Genomic DNA, 12335 nt, shown 5'->3' with positions numbered 1-12335 from the left:
CCAGCGATAACTTTCTCCACCAAGGATCTCCTCAGCGGCGTTCTCCTCCGACTAGAATCTCCTCGCCGTTCACCGCCATCGTTTATCTCCTTGCCGCTGCCTTCAATGAGCTTCTACAATCTTGTTCTGGCTTCGATTTAAAGGTTAGCCATCGCCGCTCATCTCCCTTGCTGCTTCGTTTATCACCTCGCCGCCGCAAGCAAAATTGTTGTTGCTTTAGCGAGCTTCTAATTTTTGGTTCCACCTTCTCTTCACTTTTGTGATTATGTCCTTGCTCTCACCGTCGAGAACTCCCTCGAGCGCCACCTCTAGACTCTCGTCAATCCCAACATGGCCAAGGCAATCCACCACGCCAGGGTCCTGATCCGCCAGTGCCACATTAGGTCTTCCTTTCTTCTTTTAACTTTTTTTCTGAAATTTAGGGTTTTTAAATTCCTAATTTAATATCAATTGTTCTTTACTTTTGCTTACTGTCAAATTAAGAATCTAATTTCCTTGATTTCTAGGCTTTTGATAAAATTTTCTAATGTCAGATTAACCTTTCTGTATAATTGCTCTTAGATATATAATATCGGTATTACTGAAGGCATAGGATCATCACAATTCCGGTTAGATCTTCTATAATTGCTTAGACTTTTTCACTCAAAAATCTAACCAGAATGCCTTATTAGCTTAAAAATATTTTGAAAATATTAAATTTTGTGATTATAGAAGATCTGTTCAATATAAAATTAGGCGGATAATTCCTTCTGAGCATTTTTGTTTGCTGAAGTAGGATAATTCCCATATTCTTAGGATTTTGACTTCGACTATCATCTTTTTTTATGAAACTTCCATTTGCACAGTTACCACGACTATACAATGTATACAAGAATATGGGAATTGTTACCTCCTTCCAGAATATTTTGGATAATGTGTTTATTCCTCTATTTGAAGTCACAATTGATCCAAACTCTCATCTTCAATTACATTTGTTTTTGAAGCAGGTTAGTCAATTTGACCCTTCCTTTGTGCTCATAGCTCTATTATGTATGTTCAAATGTAGAAGTCATAAAGTTAAATGACGTTCAGTATATATCATTTGATTATAGCAGTGAACATTTCTTGTGTAACTATGTCATGTTGTGACAATGATACATCAAGCAACTTTGTGGTGTTTTACCGGTGCCACCATGTAAATTGCTCATTGCTACTATGTGGCTACTAATGACTGACTTTCTATATTAGATTTGAGTGAGCCTGTTCAGCTAGTTGAAAGGCATACTCAATTATAATGGAGCTAAATATTCGTGAGCTTCAGTTTATTTGAGTACTTTGCAAACTGCTTTTTTTATTCATCTTGCAAATACCTTGTTATCCAATAACAGTTATGTAATCAACCCTATATATTTAAAATCAAGCAGTTTTTCTTCTTTTGTTCAAAGATTTTTTTTTAAGTAGCTACCATCTGTGTAGTGTTGCTTTGTAGTAATGAAGGCGTGCTTTTATGAACATTAAGTTTTACTTCATAGTTCATATGTCAGCAGTAGAGGATGAAGTTTGATTTGAGAGCCGGCATTCGATTCTTTAATTCTTGTCTTCATAATTTACTAGGTATAACATGTTACTTTTTTTAAAGCAGGTGGTGGGATTTGACCTTATAGATGATGAAAGTAAACCTGAAAGGTGTCCAACTAAGCACATGCCTACACCAGCAGAATGGACTAATGAATTCAATCCAGCATACTCTTACTATCTTTATTACTATTATGCAAACCTGTACACCCTCAACAAGGTTCTAGTTATTGTCTTCTCTTTCTTTTTCCAACTTATTTAATATATTACTTTCTATTGGTTTCAGCTCCGTGAATCTAAAGGAATGACCACTATTAAGTTGCGGCCCCATTGTGGAGAGGTTGTTTTTTGTGTGCTATAGTAGCTGTATGATTTGATTATTTATTTTATTTAAGATGGTTAATATATTTTACTTGCTTATGCAGGCAGGCGATAGTGATCATTTGGCTGCTGCTTTCCTCCTATGCCAAAATATTTCCTATGGGATTAATCTACGGAAAACTCTTGTGTTGCAATATTTATATTACCTCACACAGGTTAGCCCCTCATGAATAATCAGTCATTTGGTCAACATAACAATATCTATCATGCTCCAGTAAGTCTCCATTTTTCCACTTAGCATGTTCTTCTGGTTTCTTTATAGCTTTTTTTGGTTTCAATTATCTGTGTTTGTATGGGATTTTGAAAAAGTTCAATTTCTATTTGAAGTGATAAAGCTGTTAGTTGAATTTGATAGTAATATACTATGAAGTGATTGCCACTTTGTTGTTGTTGTTGTTGTTGTGGAGGAACATAAATGTTCTAGTATACTTAATTATTGAGGGTGTAAGAAATTAGCTTGTTAATGATTTACTTTCTGTAGAGCACTAGTGCTAACTATATGGCAGAATAATAGTGTATATAGTCCATTTTCTTATATCTTTCTTGTGTCCTGTTTTGTGAAGGGTTTTCAAACTATTTTATTTCTAGGAGTGATTTTTTCAAGTGGAGGAGCAAGAGGAGGTTGAAATTGCAAAGGGATACACTGTGACTCAGTTTTGTGACAAAATCATAGATATATTCTTAAATGAGAAGACCAAATTAAAGGAATGGAGGAAGTATTTGGTATTCAGGGAGGAATGGAACAAATAGATTTATCTTGTTTTATGCATGAGATGTATGTGACACTGTTAGAAATTGGAGCTAATCTAAGTGAAGACATTTAGAATTAAAAAATCATGTTATATTTTATACTTTATTTGTATTGAAGTTATTACTTTCGATTTTCAATACTAAAAAATTTTATATTATATTTAATATTTTATTTATGAATTATGTAATATTTTGTTTATAGGTTATGATTTCTTGTTGTGAAATTTTAAACAAAAAATTATTTGTTTAATATGGTAAAAACGACGGTTAAAACTACTTTTTTAAACGATAAAAAATGTTACTTTTACCCGGTAAAAATGGCGGCTTGTAATTGCCATTTTAAACAACATGAAATGCCATTATAACATGGTAAAAATGGCAGTTTTAAACGCCATTTTAACCAATAAAAATGTCACTATCAGGGTAAAAATGGCGGTTCAAAATGCCGTTTTAACCAACTAAAAATGCCATTTTAATCCGGTAAAAACGGCAGTTTCAAATGCCATTTTAACCAACAAAAAATGCCACTCTGCCAAGGTAAAAATGGCGGTTCACAAACGCCGTTTTAACCAACAAAAAACGCCATTTTACCCTGGAAATAACGGCGGTTTGAACTGCCATTTTAACCAACCAAGAAATGCCATTTTATTTGGAAATAATGGCGGTTTGTACCGCCGTTTTAACCCAACTCAAAAACCGCCATTTTAACCAGGTAATTGTGGCGGTTTTTTAAAAACCGCCGTAATAACCTAATGGCGCTTCAAATTATGGCGGTTTTTCTTGAGCGCCTTCAAGGTAATAATGGCGGTTCAAACCGCCGTAATAACCTTAAAAAACCGCCGTAATTACCAAATTTTTTTGTAGTAATACTTCCCTGCAATTCCTTGAGAGACGACCCGAGGTTTAATACTTCGGTTATTTTTATTGGGTTTGCTTAAGTGACAAACAAATTAAATTTGATTGAGGTTTAATTATCGGTTTAGATCTATACTTGCAACGCGCTTATTTTTGTGAATTCTTTACCGACGATTTCTCCCCCATCAAAGTTCTTTTTCTGTTAAGAGATTTCTAGACCGACAATAATTCACACTATCACAGAGATTCTTTTAATTAATATATTCTTTTCTTTTTTTTCTGTTGTCTTTCCTTTTCTTTCTTATGGCTCGGTGATGAATGAGAAGAAATGAAGAAGATTAAGGCTGATGGTGATTTGTGGTGTAAAAGCTTTATTAGGTATCAAAGTTATACGTATATGTATTCATGCTCCTAAGCCACGTTCCCATTTTCTTTTCTTTTTTTTCTTTATTTGAATAGAATTGAAGAGCTTGACGAAACAAACATGTGACCGCAAATGGTGTGATGATCGGAGCTCCGGATCAGAACTTACGAGGAATTGATTATTTGGGTTGAGTTAGGTTTCGTTTCTTCATTCTCTCTTCTCTCAACGTGCTTCCCTTCATTTTGAGGGGTGACGTGCTGAAACTTTGGTTGAAATGAGGTTATATGAGTTGGGCAGTAAGCTCAGTATGGATTCGGTTCAATCGATTTAGTCTGTTAGTCTAATTTTAGGCCAAAATTTTTAAAATTAGTATTTTAATTCCTATTTTAAATATTTTTACTTTCTTAAAATATAAAATTTAATTTCTTTAATTCATAATTAATTTATTAATTAATTATTTATTAATTTACCGAATTTTACAATTTCTAAGTCATTAGCCAAGATCATGTTATACTATTACAACTATAAGCAATTATTATGGTATTGTATAACTTTTTATACGTTAGCATAAGTTATTACAAAATTTAGTATTAATTTTAAGTCCATAATTTACCAGTGCTATCTAACTAACTATCTCTTAATCTTGTAGTAAACTATATTAACTATATCAATTTTATATATAGTGTCTATACTAACATACCTTGAACATATTGAAACCGTATTTTTATTGATTTTGTCAGAACTCCAGAATAATACCTTAGTTTGAAGCATCCAAATCCATAACATCTAATAACTACATCTTTGAGACTAATATGAAAATGACAAACAAACTTACAGCTACTAATAGATTTAAATAAGCTAGATATGTCAAATTTGGGGGGGGGGGGGGGGGGGAAGGTAATTGATACCTCTGTCTCTATTTAAAGGCATTTCTTCTTAGGAAATACTTGGCAGTAGATCTTTGTTGTAGTGGCCGTGCTATTTTGAGTCTGAGATTAAAATACATTAACTTTAGAAAATAAAATAACATTACTGTAAGCTAAGGTATTACAGTTCCATCATACAGGTTCAAATGCAGAACTGATCAACTATTAAAGCTGAAATAAACAACACCTCATTATGATGTACAAATTCTTTTACTCATCTATATGTTCTATATGCATATGCATATCAAATATCTCTCTCATGGCTAATGACTAATGAAAGATCTAAAGAGGTTGTTGAGGTTGATAGAAAACAAAATCAAGCACTAAACAAAAATACAAAAATATATAATATAACAGCACCCATAAAAAATAGCCACCACAGATAGAATACAATATATATATAAGAAAAAAAAATAAATAAAAAATAACTATTTGTAACTTTCATTTTAATTTGAGGAGTGTCGTTTACAAAATCTGCTGTATATTTTATATTTCCATATCATTAGCATGGTTATGAAAAAAGAGTTCATAGAAACCATCATAAGTTGTGAAAAATTCACAATTATAATTTAAACCATAAAATAAATCAAGTGAAAAAAAGATATGAGAGAAATAGCTTATACATTTTTTAATCTAAAATCACAAAAAATTATGGTGTAAATTTCTCTAAAATAAAAATTGAAACCAATTAAATAATTTGATAATCCAAAATCTTTAAAGCCAAAATTTATATCCATCAAATGATAAAAAATCAAAACACAATATATAAGCAAATCAAAATTATCACACAATTCTTTGAAAAATAAATAAAAAAGAAAAGGCACATATACCAAATCTTCTTATCCACTTAATTGCTCAATGGTTCTATCATATCAGATTTATCGATCATATGAGTAAGTCTTTTAAGAACTTCTTAACCCTAAATCATTTTAGAAATATAAATGGTTATTTTTCTAGAAAATTGAATGCACAATACACAAAGCTGAATAAAGAGGACCAAATCACTAAGAAATAGCAGCCTAAATTCTTTACCTAAGATCAGTATATAATTATGTAACATAACATATAAAATACAAAAAAAGAATTAAAGTTATATCAGATATATAATAATTCAACACATAACATTTTTCTATCAACTGATTAAATGAATTTCCAAAATTTACAACATTCCCTAATTATCTAGCTTATATATACGGATATAGTCAAACACACACATAAGCACCAAAAAAGGAAAAAGAAATAAAAAATACAACTTATTACCAATCACAAACCTATAAGATGAAAAATCTATCTTCAAATTTCACCTCCTTTGATAAAACAATATGCTCCAATAGTTTTTTTGTACTAATTGCTAAACTTCTTATTTACATTGCTAAATTATATTTATTAAGAAAATATAAGAATATAAAGTTCCTTGGTATAGCGTTAAACTATACAAAAATAAATCACAATAAAATAAAATAAACATACATGTTTGCTTACAGATAAACATACATGTTACTCAGAAAGAATTGATTTAAAAAAAACAAATGAAAAAGGAAAACATGAACACAAATAAGGCATCACAATTTTTCAATAGAGTAACAATATGCTTCAGAGTTAGGACTCAAAACACACACAATATAATCTTTACTCTTTTAATGCATCCTTCCTTTGAAAAAAAAAATAAAGAATGATCTTATAAATATTTGAACCGTAAATCTGTAAATCTATAAAAAAGAAAAAAAAACAAAAATATTGAATCAATAAGTCAACTAAATTGTAAAACAAAAAGATTCTAACCGACTAATATTCAAATTCCAAATCCAACAAAAGGAGTTGAGCATCTGTCAACAATAATACTTATCTTATATTTTCATTTTTTTCACAGACCTTATTGGTTAGTCGGTTGCAAAATACCTAAAAATCTCATAATTCTAACATGCACGACCAACATCGCATCCTCCATTTTGTCCATCACCACCATGTCGACCATAACCACCGCCCACTGGGACCACCACTACCTTAGACTCCTCCACCACCATAACTGTTGCTGCCACCACCTTATCCACTACCCTTGTTGTCCCTTCTACCGCGACGACTCCTCTAAAGGTTGGAGTCATCGGGTACTGACATTAACCATCTTGGTTTAAAAAAAGAGTAAAGTATCTGATGGTTTCAGTGGCTAAGAGAAGGGGGGTTGAATCTTAGCCCCTTTTTGCTTGCTAACACTTGCTGGATTTAGAGGAGACTTTTCTGTTTTTAGCTCGTCCCTAGCCACGAGACATTTTTATTTTGTCTCATCACTTGGCACGAGACATTTTTTGTTTTTGCTCCTGTGCAGTAGAAAACAGAAATGGAGTATGAGAGAAGGAAAATTACACCCAGATATATCCTGGTTCGGCTGCTAAGTGCAGTGCAGCCTACATCCAGTCTCCATCACAACAATGATGGAATTTTACTATAATCAACCTGATTACAAACTGTAAAGTCCTAACCCAACTTACAAGGGGAGTCCCACAGAATCATGAAACACAACATAGATGAACAAAGAAACTCTAAGACATCTATGGCTTTTTCTTTTAATTTTGCACTCTCTGCCTTTTTCCGCTCTATGGCTTTTTCATTATAAACCTCACTGTTTGCCTTTTACCATGAGACTCAAGACATGACAAAATTAAATAGAAAAATACTAAACAGAATACATTGAAGGAGAAGAGAAACTGCTAGCTTAGGTAGCTCTGAGACTTCTGTGCCTTGCACTCTCAAATCTTACTCCTTACTTCAACCAGTGGCTGTTCCCCCTTTTTATAGAAGAGAGAAGCCTTCACACTTGAAGCCAAAAACCCAAGCCAACTTCTTCTTCCTTCAAGAAACCGGTTCGGCCATACAGAGAGAGAAGAGATAACCATGCAAAACCCAACATGCAATTACCTCTAGTCCCTTCTTGATCATCACCCTTCATCAATCCGAGCTCTCCATCCTTGGCTTGCTCTCCAAGATGGATTTCTGGCCCTTGATGCTTCATGATGATAATGACTTCATCTGCTTTAATCTCTGCCTCAACCATCACTTCGCCACTCTAGCTACTTCCTGTGGTGGTTGAGCAGAATCAAAGACAAGCCATGCTTCAAGAATCTCCCTTTGCTGGCCGAGATCTTCTTCTTCCTTTTTTGGTATGAAGAAGCCAAGATCTCGTCACCATATCTTACCATTCATGGTCGAAGATCTTAGCCACAGCACACTTTTATTTTAGTATGTTTTCTTGCCATCATTGTGATGGTCTTTAGGCTTGCTTTCTCTTCCTTTCGGTAGCTCATTTTTGCTTCCATGGCTGGCAATATTTTCTGAGTAATAACCGAAGAGAGAAAGAAGTGAGAGAGAAGAAGGAATCTGAAGAAAAGCAATAGTGGTTAAACTAATTAATTGAAAAATAGCTTGCTTTTGCTTCCCTTAGTTGGCGTGTAGCAATGATGCCCTTAGTCAAATCAATCTTCTCTCACTTGCTTATATTCCCAATGTTTAAATTAGCTTTGAAATCCTTTCAGGAAGTGTAATGGAATCCGTTGGAAGCATTTGAGGATTTGTTTTTCTTTGCTTCATGGATTCGGACAAACCATGAGGAACTCTCATGGAATTGGGCTTGGTTGCAATAATCAATAAGTTTCTTGGCCCAAAATAACATTTGCTTTCTTGATAAAATTTTGGAACGGATCAAGCATAGGAAAACATTCATCAAAATTAAATATGGGCTTGGTTGCAATAACATTGAGCTTGGCCCATTAATACAACAATTCAGCCACATAATAGATAACATGTAGCAAGATGTAGCAAGGCTGATTGTTGGTTTTAATTTGGGCTAGCAACATATTTATTTTCCGGCCCAATTAAAAATCTGCATCACAAAATTATTAATTAACATATGTTAAGTGAAAATCAAATTAATAATTTTGTAATTAAAAATTTCAATAATGTTTGTTCATCATCAAAATTAAATTAGAGTTTTCCAAACTCATCAATCTCCCCCTTGATGACAAACATTATTAAAATTGAAATGGAAAGAAATTTGAGAAAAATTGAGTATGAGTACTCCCTTTGAAGATTGAATTTCTCCCCCTTTCTAAATGTCACATGGCTCCCCCTTAATATATACCATTTTTACCAAGGGAAGCACTAACCTGTAACATTTTAATCAAGCTTCAAGAACAATGTTATTTAGCATGTTATATGATGCTAAATGCTTAATTTATGAGCAGTTTAAATTGATAATCAAAACTCATTTGATATCATAAACTGATTTACTGCTCAAACTATACAACAAAATAAAGTTGTTTAAAAATTTCAAATATTTTCCAGTCAAGATATCAGAGCCATATTATTCAAGTAAGGAAAATATTTTAAATCACATATGATCATATCAAAACATGGCAACTATTTGAAGGAACTGCCAAAAATAAATTTTCAAACCAACATGTTTACCAAGATGCATAAGAATATTCCTATTTCAATACAAGCATGTTCATCAAAATGAAATAACAATCAGACATTCATATGATCAATACAAACATATTGTCAAACATCATTATAAGCCAAATGCCAAGTGCATTTCCAACAGCAGTAACCATAGTGAAACAAATAACAAGAGAGATCATGAATTTTCAATTTGAAAATTTCATCCCCTGTTTCAGCAAATCCTCCCCTGTTTCATTAGTTTCAATTTCAATTTTGGAAACTAATTTTCCTCCCCCTTTTGGCATCAAGGGGCACCTGCACAAAATAGGAACAACATAACAAAATATCCATAATAAAATAACAAGAGAGTAGCAAAGTATCATAGAGCAGTGAGTATCAAGTCATGCTCCTACAAAAAACAGCTTGAGCCTAATGGAGCCAATATCAAATAAAGTAAAGAAACAGTCATTAATCATCAGAAAGATTGATCTCTGAACCGGAATCATCATCATAATCCCCTGTTCCCATGTCATCATCAAAGCTTTTAATCATGAAACCAACTCTTTCGTGACATTTCTTCCAAGCCCTTTCCTATTCATATTCCAATTTCCGGGCAGCCTTGTGAGATTTACGCATTAACTTGGCCATGTTGCGAAATTCTTTGAGAACTTCCTGGATTGATTGAGTGACATCTGAGGGTTCAGGATGGCTTTCCAGATCGCTGAGAGATGGTTCAGAGGGAACAGACCGCTTGCCTTTTTTGCCCGAAACTCCTCCTCCTTTAATCATGGAAATCTTGTTCTCAACAGATTCATTAGACAAATCAACCTTAAAGTACTCAAATATACATGTGAGAAACATGCCATATGGAAGATTAGCCTTTTTAGTACTCTTTACTGCTTCCCACATATGACGTATCATAATATAAGCAAATGAAATTGGGGTGGAAGTAATGAGAGCAAAAAGGATAATAGAATCAGAAACTGTTACTCTATGGTGAGAACCACTTTGAGGAGTGAGGATATGAGTGATGATACGGTGCAATAGAGAGTTCTCCAGGCCGAGGGATTTGTGAGTTGGGATTAATCCATCTAGTCCAGAGAGGTTTGCACAGATGTGTTGCAAGACAGCTTGTTGTGTAACTCCCACTTGATCATCCCATTTATCAACCATGTAGACTTTTGGTCCTTCATCTTCATACCCAAGAGCAACACCTATGGTTTGAGGAGTGAGGGTTATGTAAACACGCTTGACGTAAGAGTGGATTGAGCCATCAATCAAACGCATGTTTGCATAAAATTCCCGGACTAGCCCCGGGTAAACCAGTTTCTGAATGTGAACTAGAGGGGTCCATTTCAGAGCATCAAACAGAGAGGAAAAGTTGATTCCTTTGGTGGCCAGATTTTCAAGATTCACCAAGTAAGAAGGGCAGAGATGTCTTTTCAGCAAGACCTCTTTGTGAAATTCATAGAACGCACATGAGTAGAACCTAGAGGGATCGAAATGTGAATGAGGCTTGTGAAACTTGTTCTTGAATTCGAGTGACTCCAAATTCGCAGGTTCATTAGTATCATGCAACACAAAGCTTTTCTGCCTCTTTTGAGAGCTCCTTGCATGTGGGGTGGATCTTTTCGGCGATGATTGAGGGGGCAAGGTGTGAGACTCGTCTTCATCTTCTTCAACACTAGGTTCCTTGGCCTTTCCAGATTTGCCTCTCCCTGACGTTTTCTTGGCAACAACCTTACGGCGCATGGTTTCGGTTCTTTTAGAAGGAGGTGAGTGAGTAGAAGATGAGGTAGAATGGAGATGGATGTGTGTATGGGTTGGATGTGATGAAAAAGGTGGGTTTTTTGGAATGGGGGTTCGGCTACTTCTCCTAAGTGCAGTTTTCTTTTTCATGGTAGGAGGAATGAAGAGGTTGAATATGAAGGGTGAGTGCCGAATGAGAAGGGGGTGGAAGGAGGTTAGTGGTGCAATAAATGAGGATTGGAGAGAGATGATGGGAGGTTAATGACCATAATGGCGCGGTTATTATCCAAATGGGAGTTTCAAAAAGTGATAAAGAGGGAGTTTTCCTTGAATCAAGGGATTTAGTTGGAAGGAGAAGATATGATTTGACAACATACTTCTTCCAACAAGATTTGAAAAGACAATCCAAGGGATTTTGTGATTTTATTTTTCAAAGAGGGAATAACTAACTAAACTGCCATGGTGGGGCAAGAATTATTAGGTGGGGCCCATGAGAATTTTAAATCTGCGTTGCCTCCCCCTTGATCATAGCTCCTCCATCAAGCTTGCATTTTTATCTCGTCCAAACCTACGAGACAAAACTGAACAGAGTTAAAAATTCACAAATTTTCAATGAAACTTAAATCAAACATTCCCAAACTTTTTCTCAAGGTACAGAATCTGTCTTCACAGAGTGGTTTTGTAAAAATATCAGCAATTTGGTCTTCAGATTTTACAAACTGAATATCAATAGTTCCCTTTTGCACATGTTCTCTAATGAAATGATATTTAATTTCAATGTGCTTTGTTCTTGAGTGTAAAACAGGATTTTTTGAAATGTTTATAGCACTCATATTATCACAAAATAGGGGTATACTATTGATTTTTAATTTGTAATCTTCTAATTATGTTTTTAACCAAATTAATTGAGTGCAACATGCAGATGCAGAAATGTATTCTGCTTCAACTGTGGATAAAGCCACTGTGGCTTGCTTTTTGCTTGACCACATATTGAGTGAGCTTCCAAGGAAGCAACACATGCCGGATGTGCTTCGTCTATCCACTCTATCTCCCGCAAAATCTGCATCACAAAACCCTACTGCACAAAAGTCATCAGATTTAGGATACCATAATCCATAATCACAAGTTCCCTTAATATATCTAATGATGCGCTTAACAGCCGTGAGATGGGATTCTTTTGGGTGAGATTGGAATCTTGAACATACACCCACACTTTGGACAATGTCCGGTCTAGAGGAGGTAAGGTACATGAGTGAACCTATCATTCCTCTATACCTTGTTTCATCCACATCTTGACCATCATCATCCTTTTCAAGTTTTGTGTT

The 12335-nt window shown here is 34.3% G+C and overlaps 1 long non-coding RNA gene across 1 annotated transcript; it reads left to right on the top strand.

The window, feature by feature from the left end:
• The first annotated feature begins 1617 nt into the window (after positions 1 to 1617).
• LOC140180834 (uncharacterized) lies at positions 1618 to 2052 on the top strand. The gene is made up of 3 exons (XR_011874831.1): positions 1618 to 1774; positions 1841 to 1894; positions 1980 to 2052. It is a non-coding gene; the product is annotated as an uncharacterized lncRNA (long non-coding RNA).
• Positions 2053 to 12335: the final 10283 nt, after the last annotated feature.

The sequence above is a fragment of the Arachis hypogaea genome, chromosome 17 (genome assembly GCF_003086295.3).
Source record: "Arachis hypogaea cultivar Tifrunner chromosome 17, arahy.Tifrunner.gnm2.J5K5, whole genome shotgun sequence".
NCBI lineage: Eukaryota > Viridiplantae > Streptophyta > Magnoliopsida > Fabales > Fabaceae > Arachis > Arachis hypogaea.
The sequence above is the reverse complement of the archived record's forward strand: the minus strand, read 5'-3'. Positions and strand labels throughout refer to the sequence as shown.